This window comes from Hyperolius riggenbachi, chromosome 4, assembly GCF_040937935.1.
Source record: "Hyperolius riggenbachi isolate aHypRig1 chromosome 4, aHypRig1.pri, whole genome shotgun sequence".
NCBI lineage: Eukaryota > Metazoa > Chordata > Amphibia > Anura > Hyperoliidae > Hyperolius > Hyperolius riggenbachi.
In genome coordinates this window covers 432,098,211-432,114,902 of record NC_090649.1, presented here as the reverse complement: position 1 = coordinate 432,114,902, position 16,692 = coordinate 432,098,211, and the positions used below count along the sequence as shown (strand labels likewise).

The 16,692-nt window shown below is 42.5% G+C and overlaps 1 protein-coding gene and 1 long non-coding RNA gene across 3 annotated transcripts in view; one reads left to right on the top strand and one right to left on the bottom strand.

The window, feature by feature from the left end:
• LOC137504289 (uncharacterized) overlaps positions 1 to 7,848 on the bottom strand; it is a 36,065-nt gene extending 28,217 nt beyond the window's left edge. The window contains exon 1 of the long non-coding RNA XR_011019463.1: positions 7,701 to 7,848. This is a non-coding gene — a long non-coding RNA (uncharacterized lncRNA). The remainder of the gene's footprint in view (positions 1 to 7,700) is intronic.
• The window catches only part of SNAP25 (synaptosome associated protein 25), a 127,097-nt gene that overhangs the window by 43,149 nt on the left and 67,256 nt on the right, over positions 1 to 16,692 (top strand). The gene's annotated exons all lie outside the window — the stretch shown is intronic.

Below are 16,692 nucleotides of genomic sequence, written 5' to 3'. Positions count from 1 at the left end.
TAAGGAACTTCAAGTCCCACAATGCATTTGCCTTTATGAATCATGACTGTGGCTGTCAGACTCCTGCAATGCCTTGTGGGACTTGTAGTTCCTTAACAGAGGGAGAGCCACGTTTGCAGATCACTGCCCTAGCACAACTTTTGGATCAAACATTAATATAAGGCACTGTCTTATTTTCAGGGAAACATGGGTAATAACCTAGTTGGTCAGGTCCCTTGGAGTTTGCTATAATGGCATTCTACTGTATATATTTATGTTTTGTGAATTGTTACTGGGTTTATCAGCCCTGTAAGGGTCAAGCCACTGTCTATGGAAATAAATAGACGGTATTTAGACTCGTGAATCCTTCTTACACGTTTTGTAGAAAGCACACACTACAGAAATAAGCACCTATCTGCCAACCTGTCTGCTGCTCGCAGTGTGATAATGGTCTCGTTTGGGTTTCCCCAGCTATTTTCCAATTACTACAACCAGGGCTGAAATAATTGGCTGGTGTTGAAAGCGTTTTTTTTTTTCTTTAAACATCAATTAACCAATTCTTCTCGTTATTGAAACTGGGTGGAAGTGGGAAGGTTGGAGCGAGACTATTATCACACTGTGAAAAGTAGTTGGAATGACAAGGCTGCAGTCATGTTCTCTATTTAAAGGGCCCTTCAATCCTTAACACAACTGGCCTAACAGTGAAACAGATACAGATTAACATTCTTTAGAATATAGGTAAAAACGTCCAACAGAACAAAAAATATTTATTATGTTTTTCTTAGTACACACAGTGCAGTTTTGCACACAATCTGGTCCTGTAAAACATCAAAGCCTGTGGAAGAAAATGAATATTTTTGGGGGATATTTGCCATTTTAAACTCGAGAGAGAGTGGCTAAATATAAACGTGCTTTCTTAAAATACAGTAGAATGTACCGTATATTACGACTGGGCATATAAGACGACCCCCCAACTTTTAACAGTTAAAACATAGAGTTTGGGATGCACACGCCATATAAGACTACCCCTCTTCCAACGCACACCAGATAAAAAAAAAAATCATATACTGGTGCTGTACTGTATGTGGTACCCAGTATATAACCATATATAGGTGATTGACTGGTTGGATTGGTCAACTCTCCCTAAGCGGATTAGTCAGCTCTCCTTGTCTCCCTGTTTATCAGCGCGGTATGGAAGAATAGATTGCGCTGTGCCCATAAAACACGCCTCTTTCACCCTTCTGGCCCACCCTTGTATCCTGTTTACCACCTTCTCTGCCTCTCAGATCTCGCACATGTGTGCCTGCGCCGCTTCACTACAGTCCTCAGCAGCAAGATCTGAGAGGCGGTAACAGGATAGGGCGTATCACCCGGCATCAATGATAACCGGCGTATAAGACAACCCCTGACTTTTCGGCAGGTTTCCAAGGCTTAAACAGTAGTCTTATACGCCAGAATATACATACATATACATATATATATATATATATATATATATATATATATATATATATATATACAGGGAGTGCAGATTTATTAGGCAAGTTGTATTTTTGAGGAATAATTTTATTATTGAACAACAACCATGTTCTCAATGAACCCAAAAAACTCACTAATATCAAAGTTGAATATTTTTGAAAGTAGTTTTTAGTTTGTTTTTAGTTTTAGCTATTTTAAGGGGATATCTGTGTGTGCAGGTGACTATTACTGTGCATAGTTATTAGACAACTTAACAAAAAACAAATATATACCCATTTCAATTATTTATTTTTACCAGTGAAACCAATATAACATCTCAACATTCACAAATATACATTTCTGACATTCAAAAATAAAACAAAAACAAATCATCGACTAATATAGCCACCTTTCTTTGCAAGGACACTCAAAAGCCTGCCATCCATGGATTCTGTCAGTGTTTTGACCTGTTCACCATCAACATTGCGTGCAGTAGCAACCACAGCCTCCCAGACACTGTTCAGAGAGGTGTACTGTTTTCCCTCCTTGTAAATCTCACATTTTATGATGGACCACAGGTTCTCAATGGGGTTCAGATCAGGTGAACAAGGAGGCCATGTCATTAGCTTTTCTTCTTTTATACCCTTTCTTGCCAGCCACGCTGTGGAGTACTTGGACGCGTGTGATGGAGCATTGTCCTGCATGAAAATCATGTTTTTCTTGAAGGATGCAGACTTTTTCCTGTACCACTGCTTGAAGAAGGTGTCTTCCAGAAACTGGCAGTAGGACTGGGAGTTGAGCTTGACTCCATCCTCAACCCAAAAAGGCCCCACAAGCTCATCTTTGATGATACCAGCCCAAACCAGTACTCCACCTCCACCTTGCTGGCGTCTGAGTCGGACTGGAGCTCTCTGCCCTTTACCAATCCAGCCACGGGCCCATCCATCTGGCCCATCAAGACTCACTCTCATTTCATCAGTCCATAAAACCTTAGAAAAATCAGTCTTGAGATATTTCTTGGCCCAGTCTTGATGTTTCAGCTTGTGTGTCTTGTTCAGTGGTGGTTGTCTTTAAGCCTTTCTTACCTTGGCCATGTCTCTGAGTATTGCACACCTTGTGCTTTTGGGCACTCTAGTGATGTTGCAGCTCTGAAATATGGCCAAACTGGTGGCAAGTGGCATCTTGGCAGCTGCACGCTTGACTTTTCTCAGTTCATGGGCAGTTATTTTGCGCCTTGGTTTTTCCACACTCTTCTTGCGACCCTGTTGACTATTTTGAATGAAACGCTTGATTGTTCGATGATCACGCTTCAGAAGCTTTGCAATTTTAAGAGTGCTGCATCCCTCTGCAAGATATCTCACTATTTTTGACTTTTCTGAGCCTGTCAAGTCCTTCTTTTGACCCATTTTGCCAAAGGAAAGGAAGTTGCCTAATAATTATGCACACCTGATATAGGGTGTTGATGTCATTAGACTACACCCCTTCTCATTACAGAGATGCACATCACCTAATATGCTTAATTGGTAGTAGGCTTTCGAGCATATACAGCTTGGAGTAAGACAACATGCATAAAGAGGATGATGTGGTCAAAATACTCATTTGCCTAATAATTCTGCACTCCCTGTATATATATATATATATATATATATATATATATATATATATATATATATATATATATATGTATATATATATATATTTGGTATTTGTATTAAGCATTATGTAAGCAAAAATAAACATCCATGATGCATCACTTCTGCTCAGCAAGTGAGTATGCAAATCATTAATTTATGTTCCTGAAAAGCCAGTCTTTAGCCTATAGAGCAGGGGTCTCAAACTCGCGGCCCGCGGGTCATTTTTGCGGCCCTCGATACAATATTTTGTGGCCCGCGCCGGCAAAAGCTTCCTTATAGTTCGCTTGAGTGCTTCCAAGTAATCCGCCGCATCCCTGCCGCTAAACGAGGGCTGCAGAGCCCTCAAATCGCCCGGGGGGCAATCCGCCGGCATTTCCTGGAAGGGGCAGAGCTTTCAGCTTCAGCTCTGCCCCTCCTGACGTCAATCACGGCGCATCGCCGCCCCTGCCTGCCCCTCTCACTCTTCCTTCACAGAGAGGGGCGGGGAGAGGCGGCGATGCGCCGCGATTAACGTCAGGAGGGGCAGAGCTGAAGCTGAAAGCTTTGCCCCTTCCAGGAAATGCCGGCGGATTGCCCCCCGGGCAAATTGGGGGCTCTGCAGCCCTCGTTTTGCGGCGGGGCCACGGCGGATTACTAGTACTGGGAGCACTGAAGCGAACTATAAGGTAAAATAGGCAAAATAGTTCGCTTCAGTGTGAATTTGATTTTGATATAAAAATCAATGCAAGGGGAGCGGGAGCTTCTGATTTACATTTTTTGTGAAATCCCTTATGCGGCCCCGCCTAATCCTGACTTTGCCTCCTGCGGCCCCCAGGTAAATTGAGTTTGAGACCCCTGCTATAGAGCCATACTGAAAGTAAACCAAAGAAAAGATCCTATGCAAATACCGCACCACTCATTATCAATTAATGAATCAAGTCTTTATTGATACACAAAAGTGAATATAAAAACAATTAAAATCAAGGTAATGGGAATCAGCGCCATGATAATATAATAAATATATAAATATTTATCAATAATGCATCTGTCAAAATTCTCCTGTAGCACACAAGGTAGTGCGAAATCAATACTAGATGCCCACAATTGAAGTCTGAAATATAGAATACAGAGGCTCCAAATAAAGTTCAATGTGCTGTTAGTAAAGGAAAACCAGGTGCCCGGTGGGTGTACAATACAAGAGCCAGACCAAATGAGTGAACAGAGAACTGAATATAACGTGCAACACCAAAGTATGGAAAATCGTGCAGAAAAGTAAATAGTGAAATAGGTGCAGGCAGCGCTAGCGAAGTGTAACAGACCCAACATACCAGGGTGAAAATAGGTGAGCAACCAAACATGTCCATGCCCAGAAGAAGCCCCAGGAAGAAGAAACTGCTTGTTATCAGCGAATTGCAATGGTATTAGAGGTATTATGGGAGTCACACTGTTGTCAGAACTGAGTCAGCCACTTACATACTTGATATTTAACTATTTTAGGCAGAGAAAGAAAAAAAGGAACACCGCATAGTTATTTGTGTGCTAGGCACTGTACATACACATGTCACTTCGGGTATCCTTTAAATGGCAGAGCTCAGATTTATTGAAGGGATTGAATCTAGAAAGGTGGGCTTCAGCAAGTAGAACACAATTCTTCATTTCTCAGTCCATCCTAAACACTGATAGGGCTATGGAGTTGGACTTCCCTGCAACTTGGGATCAAGAGTTTCTCCCTGGTATTTTAATTAAGAAATAGTAGCTGCCTTCTGGCTATACTCAGAGGACCCCTTTAAATTTTATCTTTAGTTTTATTTACCTGATAACAATCCTATAATAATTGATAATTTTCTGTCATGCCTTAAATAGTGTTTATGAGAATATGGGATTTAATTGCGAAGAGTCGGGCTGAAGATTTTAATTAATAAGAAGGTCCCTTTGCTAGCCGAGAGAAACCAGTTAGGAATTTGTGTTTGCATTGTACACAATGCCTCTGTCTATCCCCTTTTGTTGTCACTAACAATATTTTTTTTTCCTGGACTGTGACAAACTGTGCTCACTTTTGGGATTTATGTGAGAGATCAGCAGAGTTAATACTGGATTATTGAGCAGTATAAACACTTCAGTATTACACTGAGCCCCCGAGCTCTGCCTGAGACACTGAGCCCTTGGGTTGGAGAAACAAAAGCTGCTCTAATAATAGGATGTGCCATGATCTCGCTTTTCACGCTCCATTTCTAAAAAGTCCTGAAAATGACTTAATTAATGGTGATTTGGGTGTTAAGGCTAAATATATATATTTTTAAGAAATAAATTGATAGTCTGTTTTTTCTAACGGTAAGGTCCATTCCATTCCTCCAACAACCTCTTCCTAGCCACCTCATGCATCTCACACTCCCATGGATGACTACAGGACTTTACTAGAGCTGCCCCCTTCCTGTGGAACTCTCTCCCACTGCCCATCAAGCTTGCCCCCTCTTTCCACAACTTTAAACAAGCCTTCAAAACTCTTCAACCAGGTCTACCCCACCTCAACGCTGCCCTAACTCTCTCTGCCAAGTACCTCTCGATGCAGCCCCCCTCCTTTCATGTCACTACCCCCTCCCTCTAGATCAGAGATGTCAAACTCAAATACAAGGTGGGCCAAAATTTTACACTGGGACCAAGTCGCAGGCCAACCTCAATGTTTACTGGCCACCTTCCTCCCTTATAAAGTTCCTTGGTGGCCTAGTGACCCCCTCCAACCCCTACACAGTTCCCTGGTGTCTAGTTCCCCATACCTCCTCCATGTTACTTACCATGTGTTCTAGGCTTCACCTCCAATATAGCTTCCCTGGTGGTCTAGAGTGGGCCAAACATAATGCAAAGTGGAGAAAACACTTGGGGGCCAAATGTAATGGCTCTGAGGACCATATTTGGCCCACGGGCCGGAGTTACAATCTTACAATCTTGACATGTATGCTCTACATTGTAAGCCTTTGTCAGGGTCCCCTCCTCTTTGTAATAGATTGCATAAAAGCCGCCGCGTGGACTGGCAGCAAGGCGGCTGATTCCGCGTCCAGCGCGGCGGTTTGCACGCAGCAGCGTGCGTCTGGTGTGGCTGGGTCTGTTAGTTCACACAGGTTGAGGAATACGCGTGCGCGCGCTGAGAGGCAGAACCTTTATGACAAACGAGAAGGGATCAGCAGACCAGGTTGGTCAGCTGATCTCAGAGCAAGTGGCTATTGGTTGATCGGTGATGGGTGGCGCCGGGGAGCGCCGCTCTATATATAGTTACTGCTGGTCAGTCTCAAGTTGTCTGTCGTTGTGAACACTTACGTGAAAGCACTCAGACCATAGTCAGATCCCACAGTGTGTTCGAACCAGGAGGACCTGGGAATTTACACTGAGCCAGATTACTTCTGTGTTATCATTGTGTTATACTTCAGACTAGTTCCAGGGTGTTGAGACCACGGACCTCACACCCAAGACTAGGGATTCTGTGTTATCATTGTGTTATACTTCAGACTAGTTCCAGGGTGTTGAGACCACGGACCTCACTCCCAAGACTAGGGATTCTGTGTTATCATTGTGTTATACTTCAGACTAGTTCCAGGGTGTTGAGACCACGGACCTCACACCCAAGACTAGGGATTCTGTGTTATCATTGTGTTATACTTCAGACTAGTTCCAGGGTGTTGAGACCACGGACCTCACTCCCAAGACTAGGGATTCTGTGTTATCATTGTGTTATACTTCAGACTAGTTCCAGGGTGTTGAGACCACGGACCTCACTCCCAAGACTAGGGATTCTGTGTTATCATTGTGTTATACTTCAGACTAGTTCCAGGGTGTTGAGACCACGGACCTCACACCCAAGACTAGGGATACTGTGTACCATCATATTATACTTCAGACTAGTTCGAGGGTGTTGAGACCACGGACCTCACACCCAAAACTAGGCATTGTTTGATATCTGTTATGACCTATTGCATTTCTGACTATCCCTCTGCTTTCTGATTCGGTACCTACGCATATCTGATTACCTGTTGCCAACCCTGCCTGCCCTTGGTTACCGAATCAGCCTTCTGTCTCTGTACCTTATCTGCCCGTGTGTTGCCGACCTGGCTTGCCCTACCTTGAGAGCTATCCCTCTCCATTGAGAGATTAGTCTCCAGACCTGCTTGTGACACCCACCTTCCAGGTGTCACTCAGCCACAGGTCCTTCCTGCTATTCAGCCTGGGGCTCCACCCCTTTGGATGTCTCAGGCTGCTGGAAGGTCTTTGCACTTCCCGGAGGGAGGTATTTTCCATACTGCCAAAGACCACCTGCTCCTCGGGTCTTTACTGTTGCACTAAACACTCACACTATATAGGTGTCCAGAGGTTAGTTATACTTGTATTATTGGTGATTCTGCAGATCATCAATAATCAAGTATATATCTGTATTCTTGGTGATACTGCAGATCACCAATAATCAGATTCTCTCTGTGTGCTGACACCGATCGTTACACTCTTTGTGTATCATACTTGATTGTGCACTCTACCCAGAATGATATGAACTTGTATTATTGGGACTACCACTCCAGTGTATGATCTGACATTGTCTACCTGTATTGTGTTGTGCACCTTATTGCTTATTTACTATATTGTGTTGTGTATCTTATTGCTTATTACCTGTATTGTTGGGCGTGCTGCGTAGTGGTTAGCACTCTCGCCTTGTAGCGCTGGGTCCCTGGTTCGAATCCCAGCCAGGTCAACATCTGCAAGGAGTTTGTATGTTCTCCCCGTGTCTGTGTGGGTTTCCTCCAGGCACTCTGGTTTCCTCCCACATCCCAAAAAACAAATGGATAGATTAATTGGCTTGGCCCTAGACTGCAACACATACACTACACAATCTAGACATAACAATAACAATAATATTTATATAGCGCTTTTCTCCCTGGGACTATGGTAGGGAATTAGATTGTGAGCTCCTCTGAGGAACAGTTAGTGACAAGACGATATACTCTGTACAGCGCTGCGGAAGATGTTGGCGCTATATAAATACTGAATAATAATAATAATAATTGTTGTATCTTATTGCTTATTACCTGTATTGTGTTGTATCTTATTGCTTATTACCTGTATTGTGTTGTATCTTATTGCTTATTACCTGTATTGTGTTGTCTTTCACCCTTTTTATCATTGTCTGTAATCTTATGCTTCATACAGCGCTGCATAATACACTCACCTAAAGGATTAATAGGAACACAATACGAATACGGTGTTTGACCCTCTTTTGCCTTCAGAACTGCCTTAATTCTCTGTGGCATGGATTCAACAAGGTGCTGAAAGCATTCTTTAGAAATGTTGGCCCATATTGATAGGATAGCATCTTGCAGTTGATGGAGATTTGTGGGATGCACATCCAGGGCACGAAGCTCCCGTTCCATCACATCCCAAAGATGCTCTATTGGGTTGAGATCTGGTGACTGTGGGGGCCATTTTACTACAGTGAATTCATTGTCATGTTCAAGAAACCAGTTTGAAATGATTCGAGCTTTGTGACATGGTGCATTATCCTGCTGGAAGTAGCCATCAGAGGATGGGTACATGGTGGTCATGAAGGGATGGACATGGTCAGAAACAATGCTCAGGTAGCCTGTGGCATTTAAACGATGCCCAATTGGCACTAAGGGGCCTAAAGTGTGCCAAGAAAACATCCCCCACACCATTACACCACCACCAGCCTGCACAGTGGTAACAAGGCATGATGGATCCATGTTCTCATTCTGTTTATGCCAAATTCTGACTCTATCGAGACTTATCAGACCAGGCAACATTTTTCCAGTCTTCAACTGTCCAATTTTGGTGAGCTCGTGCAAATTGTAGCCTCTTTTTCCTATTTGTAGTGGAGATGAGTGGTAGCCGGTGGGGTTTTCTGCTTTTGTAGCCCATCCGCCTCAAGTTTGTGCGTGTTGTGGCTTCACAAATGCTTTGCTGCATACCTCAGTTGTAACGAGTGGTTATTTCAGTCAACGTTGCTCTTCTATCAGCTTGAATCAGTCGCCCCATTCTCATCTGACCTCTAGCATCAACACGGCATTTTCGCCCACAGGACTGCCGCATACTGGATGTTTTTCCCTTTTAACACTATTCTTTGTAAACCCTAGAAATGGTTGTGTGTGAAAATCCCAGTAACCTAGCAGATTGTGAAATACTCAGACCGGCCCATCTGGCACCAACAACCATGCCACACTCAAAATTGCTTAAATCACCTTTCTTTCCCATTCTGACGTTCAGTTTGGAGTTCCGGAGATTGTCTTGACCAGGACCACACCCCTAAATGCACTGAAGCACCTGCCATGTGATTGGTTGATTAGATAACTGTATTAATGAGAAATTGAACAGGTGTTCATAATCCTTTAGGTGAGTGTATATCAGAAGTGTACTATATCAGGATTCGTCATACATTGTATATTCAGACAGGCACATGGTGGGGAGCTAGGGACTGAGTTTACTATAGTCAGAGGTTTACTATATTACAGTTTACTACCATCATTCAAAGGTTTCCCTTTCCCCACCATTTCTGGGTGTGGACCCCCGGAACATCTCCGACAAGAGATAGTTGTCTTTATTGTCTTAATTATCGTGGCTTGGCTAGTCCATGGAATTATCACAGGACAGTAAAGTTTGGTGTAGCTATCATTTTTCTAATATAACAGTAATCACCCCATCCCACATTTTTTCCTGCCAACATAGTGAGTAAGGCGGCTGGCTGGTATCTCACTATTTTGGCAGTTAGACTTAGCAACTTCCATCATTCAGGAAATGATTTTGAAAACAAAGAAAACCCTGAGAATCCCCTCTGAGGAGATGAACTAGTCCAAAACCTGTCAGTCCTGTCAGATTTTAACTGCTTACTTTTTTCACCGGAGTGATCCTTTAAAGAGAAACCATGACCAGGGATTGAACTTCATCCCAATCAGTAGCTGATACCCCCTTTCCCATGAGAAATCTTTTCCTTTTCTCAAACGGATCATCAGGGAGCTCTGTATGGCTGATATTGTGGTGAAACCCCTCCCACAGTGTGATGTCAGGACCATGGTGTTGACATCACACTCTGGGAGCCTTGTTGCATTGTGGGAAATAACAGCTGTTTCCAACTGCCAAATAAGCAAGCAGCATCTCTTTCCACTGACATCACCTGCCAGCTGTAAAAATGTCACCATATGATAAATGTCAGAATGTAAATTAGGGATAGTAAAGATTTTACAATGGGCAAACACTGACTAAATCATCTATACATAATTATTGTAAAGATGACTTAGTAAAATAGCCAGCCCGTTAAACAATTTAAAAAAAGGGCGCTAGACTATGGGCGCTCCCCCCTCCCCCCAGCAACGCGAGCACAGATGTGTCCCGCTCGCCCTTCCTCCACCGCTGTCTGCAGTATATGCACACAGGGAGATGTTGCTTGCTTGGCAGTTGGAAAAAGCTGTTATTTCCCACAATGCAATGAGGTTCACAGACAGCAAACTGTCAAGTCTGGTACCCGGGACACACACACACACAGGGACAGGGACGCAGAGACACAGGAGGATTATTATATAGGACTAGTAAAAAGGCCTACCCATTAAAAAACAGGCGCAAGGTCACAGCCACTACCCCCCGCAATGCGCGCACATACGTGTCCTGCTTGCTTGTTCCCTACCACTGTCTGAAGTATATGCACACAGGGAGCTGCTTGCTTGGCAGTCGGAAAAAGCTGTTATTTCCCACAATGCAATGAAAACCTCTGTGAACCACACACAGCAAACTGTCAGATCTGGCCATGTGTCCTAACTGCCCTGGCTGCGCACATGCTCAGTACGAATAAGCCAGGGACACACAACCATTCAGTTGATGACGCAGAGACACTTGCATTTTATTGTATAGGATTAAAGAGACTCTGAAGTCTCAAAAAAAAAAAAAAGTCTTTTTATTTAACCAAAATGTTTAATACTTTAGCCCTAACTAAACAGCCGCATCCCCGCCGCTGTACACTATCTAAATACCCCCTAACTCCTTGGGGGGGGGGGGGGGGCAATCCGGGCAGCGCTTCTGTGAGAGGCAGGGCTATGAGCTGCAGCTCTGCCTCTCAGCACGTCTGTCAGCCCGGATCGCCGCCTCTCCTCCGCCCCTCTCAGTCTTCCTTCACTGAGAGGGGCGGGGGAGAGGCAGAGATCCGCCGCTGACAGACGCGTGTGAGGCAGGGCTGCAGCTCATAGCCCTGCCTCACAAGGAAGACTAGAGGGCAGCAAAGTCCATGACCAAGAAAGTCGTGGATTTTGCAGGGGAGAGGGAGGGCAAGTTAGGGGGGATTTAGATAGTTTATAGCGGCGGGAATGTGGTGGTTTAGTTAGGGCTAAAGTATTAAACATATTTGTTAAGTGAAAAGGCGTTGTTGTTTTTTTGAGACTTCAGTGTCTCTTTAAGCACTTTTGTTCATTACGTTATTTTCACTGGAGTTCCTCTTTAAGTTCCAGGCCATCCCTAAAGTGATTGCCATCTAATGGCAACTCTGCATTATAAGCATTCTTTTTGCTGGGGAAAAGGGTTTCTAAAACACCCCTTCAAGCTGCAATAAGTAAATAAGTAAATATGAATAATGACATCACAGTGTAGCCAGCATTAGCAGAGGGTATTAAGTGCTGGCCATGATTACAGTTTACATTTAGAAATAGGTTAATTGGGCCAGGTAATCCGCAGTCACTATCATTGCTGAGCGCCAGGAGAGCGAGCCTGTTCTTCCTTCAAAGACCGTGAGGCAGGAAGGATTTCACAGTGTGAGCTGTAATCTGGGGGTCATGTGACCGGGGAAGCGTAGCGCTTATCATATCATCCAGCTGGTCACATGCAGTGGTCATTTAGCTGATTGGTCAGTAGAAACTCTGCTCCTCGATTAACGTTGGCATAAATCCTTTGCTTCCACTCCGTTTAATCTTCGCCATGCTGCATAGTACTCGGGACTACACAAGCTAAAATAAAGTATGAATGAAAGCTTATCTCTCTTAATCAGCGGAGAGTCTGTTGCTGTTTCATTTCACAAACTGTAACAAGTAAAGCACTGCTGTAACGAGAGAGATATGGAGGCTGCCATATTTATTTCCTTTTAAGCAATACCAGTTGCATGGCAGTCCTGCTGATCCTCTGCCTCTAACACTTTTAGCCATAGACACTGAACAAGCATTCAGCAGATTAGGTGTTTCTGACATTATTGTCAGATAAACAAGATTAGCAGCAAGATTATTTGTAGTGGTGTGATTCAGACACTACTGCAGCCACAGAGATCACCAGGTAACTGGTATTGTTTAAAAGGAAATAAGCATGACAGGCTCCATATCCCTCTTGTTACAATTGTCCTTTAACACTGTGAAGCGGAGCAGTTGCGTAGCTTAGGCGCTATGGGCCCCATTGCGAGTTTTACATTGGGCCCTCTATACATAACAATTGATATGGAGCACCAGTCTATCAATGGTTACAACTAATCAAAGCACATTTAGAGGTGAGCATTCCCAGCTTAGCATTAATAAAGAGCAAATAAATTGGTTGAAGGAGGGCCCCTCGGGTCCAGGGCCCCTGGTGCTGTCGCTACCTCTCCATCCCCTATTGCAACGGTAGGGAACCTTGGCTCTCCAGCTGTGATAAAACTACAAATTCCAGCATGCATTTGCCTTTGTTAATCATGACTGTGGCTGTCAGAATCCTGCAATGCATTGTGGGACTTGTAGTTCCTTAACAGCTGGAGAGCCGATGTTCCCTACCCCTGCCCTATTGCTATGCCACTGAAGCAGGGATGAATTTGCACAAATGACACAGGAGATGATGTAACTTATTTTGTATACAGTACTTATGTACAGTATATCACATAGGGGCTAATTCCCAACATTTATTTTATGAATTATCTCAACTTATATATAAACTTTTGATCTATCTCACCTTATCTGTCTTAACCCATGATCCATCTCCTAAAAGGACCCTAAAGTGAGAAAAATATGGTGGGTGCCATCTTCATTTCCTTATAAACAATGCCAGCTGCCTAGCGATCATGCTGAGCTTTTGGCTTTCATGCTGCAGAGCTGCAGGCAGTGATGTTCTCAGACAGCTCTCTGTCTTGTATCCCTGCCCATCAGCAGATTGGGAATCAAAAACTTAAAGGATACCCGAACTGACATGTGACATGATGAGATAGACATGGGTATGTACAGTGCCTAGCACACAAATAACTATGCTGTGTTCCTTTTTTTCTTTCTCTGCCTGAAAGAGTTAAATATCAGGTATGTACGTGACTGACTTAGTCCTGACTCAGACACGAAGTGACTACAGTGTGACCCTCACTGATAAGAAATTCTCCCTTTTACCTCTTTCTTGCTCTCAGAAGCCATTTTCTGCTAGGAAGGTGTTTATAGTTTGAATTTCTTATCAGTAAGGGTCACACTGTAGTCACTTCCTGTCTGAGTCAGGACTGAGTCAGCCACTTACATACCTGATATTTAACTCTTTCAGGCAGAGAAAGAAAAAAAGGAACACAGCATAGTTATTAGTGTGCTTGGCACTGTACATACCCATGTCTATCTCATCATGTCACATGTCACCTTGGGTATCCTTTAAATAACAATCATACCTATTCAGCTCAGTGTAAAGTTTGACCACGTTTTGAAAGAGAAATGGTTGAAATGAATTGAATGTTTCGATTGCATCTGATCAAATTGCCACTTTCATGTGTGGTTTATTTCAAGGGCAATGCAATCACTTTTGAGAACTGAAATGATCCAGTCAAACATGAAAACCTACGACGTGTTCCGTCATCATAATTTACCATTGGGCACCCCATTTACCTGTATATAGAATTATGGAAAAAGCAGCTATAATACTATATAACTGTAGAGTTTATTTTATTGAGGATATTGGTATCCCCTTAAAGCAAACCTGAAGAGAAAATAAATGTATGAAATAATGAATCGTGTGTGTAGTACAGCTTAGAAATAGAACATTGGTAGCAAAGAAAAGAGTCTCATATTGTTTTCCAGTACAGGAAGAGTTAAGAAACTTCATTTGTTATCTATGCAAAAGAGCTTCTCTGAGCTATTCCACCCACTGGGTCGAATACAGTCCTGTTTTCTGAAGAACTTTTGAATAGCCAATGAAACAGGGAGCGAGAGCTTGAGAAAAGCTTTGACTGCAGTATAGTTCAAAAGGTCATTATTTCTGCTTTGTTTTGCAGATTAAAAGAAGTGTGCTTTAAAAACTGCAACTGTGACAGTATGAGGCAACGTTATTAACCATTTCAGCCCGCTGGGATTTTTCACCTTATGCATCAGAGCAATTTTTACCTCCCATTCATTCGCTAATAACTTTATCACTACTTATCACAATTTATTGATCTATATCTTGTTTTTTTCCGCCACTAATTAGGCTTTCTTTGGGTGGTACATTTTGCTAAGAATTTTTTTAATATAAATGCATTTTAACAGGATTAATAAGAAAAAAATGGGAAAAAAAATCATTATTTCTCAGTTTTTGACCATTATAGCTTTAAAATAATGCACGCTACCATAATTAAAACCTATGTATTTTATTTGCCCGTTTGTCTCGGTTATGGCACCATTTAAATTTTGTCCCTATCACAATGTATGGCGCCAATATTTGGGCTTCACGTCCGTGCGGCAGAAATGGTTAAAAAAAAAGCTGAAAATAAAAATGAGACTTTTCTTTGCTACTAATGTTCTATTCCTTATCCGAATACAAGAATACAATTCATTATATCAAAAGATTATTTCTGCTTCAGGTTTGGTTTAAAGAGAATCTGTACTCTGAAATTCTTACAATAAAAAGCATACCATTCTATTCATTATGTGCTCCTGGTCCCCTCTGTGCTGTTTCTGCCATTCTCTGCTGCAAACCTGGCTTGTAATTGCCAGTTTTAGGCAGTGTTTACAAACAAACTAACCAGCTTCTAATAGGCTCAGCTAAGCAGAGTGTGTTAGTCACACAGAGCCTGCAGGGGGTGTGTACAGCTTCTAGCTAATCACAAGCAGCCCTGCACATTCCAGTCTGACTGCCTCAGCCTGACTGTGCCGACTATAGAGAGAAGATTAGATCATATAACAGAGATAACACAGCTACTGTGCAATTAGGAAAAGCTGCAGTAAGCCAGACCACATTAGAAAAGGCATAGGAACTTATAGCATAGAAGAAATAAAGATAAACAATTTGTTACAGAGTCTCTTTAAAGTGGATCCGAGATAACCTTTTACTCATTGCATAGTTTACTTCTTTTCATATAGTTTATTGGACATTCCTCAAGCCAAATACTTTTTTTCTTGTTTTAATACTCTAATTCCCTATAAGCTAAACAAGCCTCAACCACAGCTTCTCCAAAGAGCCTTGGCACTCTCAGACTCATGTAGCAAGGGCTTATCGGAGCTCAGTCTGGGCAGGAGGAGGAGGTTACTAGCCAGAGATTTCAGCAGAGAGGAGGGAGGAGGAGAGGGGAGTGGAGTTTTCACAGGTTGAGGGCTGAAGATACAGATCAGCTTGCCTGTGTGTAATGTGACAAACAGAACATGGCTGCTGTCATTGTATCACAGGAATAAATAATCATAAACTGTGGTAGCTTTTGCAGCTACATTTGCTGTGTAAACTATCTAAACTTTAGATAAGATATATAGACAATAACTTGTTATAGTTAGTTTTCATCTTGGATCCGCTTTAAAGCGGTTTAAAACCCTGACAAAATTTTCAACAAAAATGTGTTTTCCTACTTTTTATACCCCATACAATTATCATATTTGCTTTTGTGCACAATTATTATTATTCATTTAGACATTATAACTTCCCAAAGTTCAGTGCTGGTGCATTTTATTCATAACTGTTGTAATTCTGTTGTGAATGCAGCCACCAGTGATTTCTGACCTGTGTTTCACCCCAGGACTCATCAGCTGAAGTCCTGCACAGCCAGAGAATGTGTACATAAATGTATCAAGTAAAGAATGTGTACACAAGATAAACTTAACCGCAGTTTGGATGCGGTTCTCCCTGCACAAGAAAAAGTCTGCCCTGTGTTGTAACCCTTTCAATGCTGTTTTTCTGAAAAAAACCATTGTGTTAGTATATTATATGCTGTAATATAATCGTTTAGAGCAAAGAAGAAATTCTGGGTTATATTCCGCTTTGTTAAATATTACAAAACGTATTATTAACTGTATGGGGCTAAGGATAGCTCTAGCATCCCTAAAGCGCTTTGTGAACCTAATTGTCATTAAGGCTTCACACTGAGGTAGTTATTTATGCACAGCCTAAATAATGATGCCACTGCTAGTAAATCATATTAAAACGCAATTAAGAGTTATTTTTATCAGCACATGGAGGGCTGCATTATTTATAGACTAGGTCAGTCCAACGTAAACACACCGTAGTGCTGTGTACAGCCATAGCCTGCAGCCCTTCTGCTTCAGGTGTGTACATTGTTCACCCATGTTTACCTTCAGCACAGCTGTCATCTACACACTGCACGCCCTATTTTCTCCCTGTTCAAATATTTACAAAAATATTCCCCATTTGTCCTCTTTAATGTCAAACAGGTAACTTGCCTGATAAATGAGAATTAGCATGTGCTAGAAACTTGTGTTTTGTAAAAGGGTGC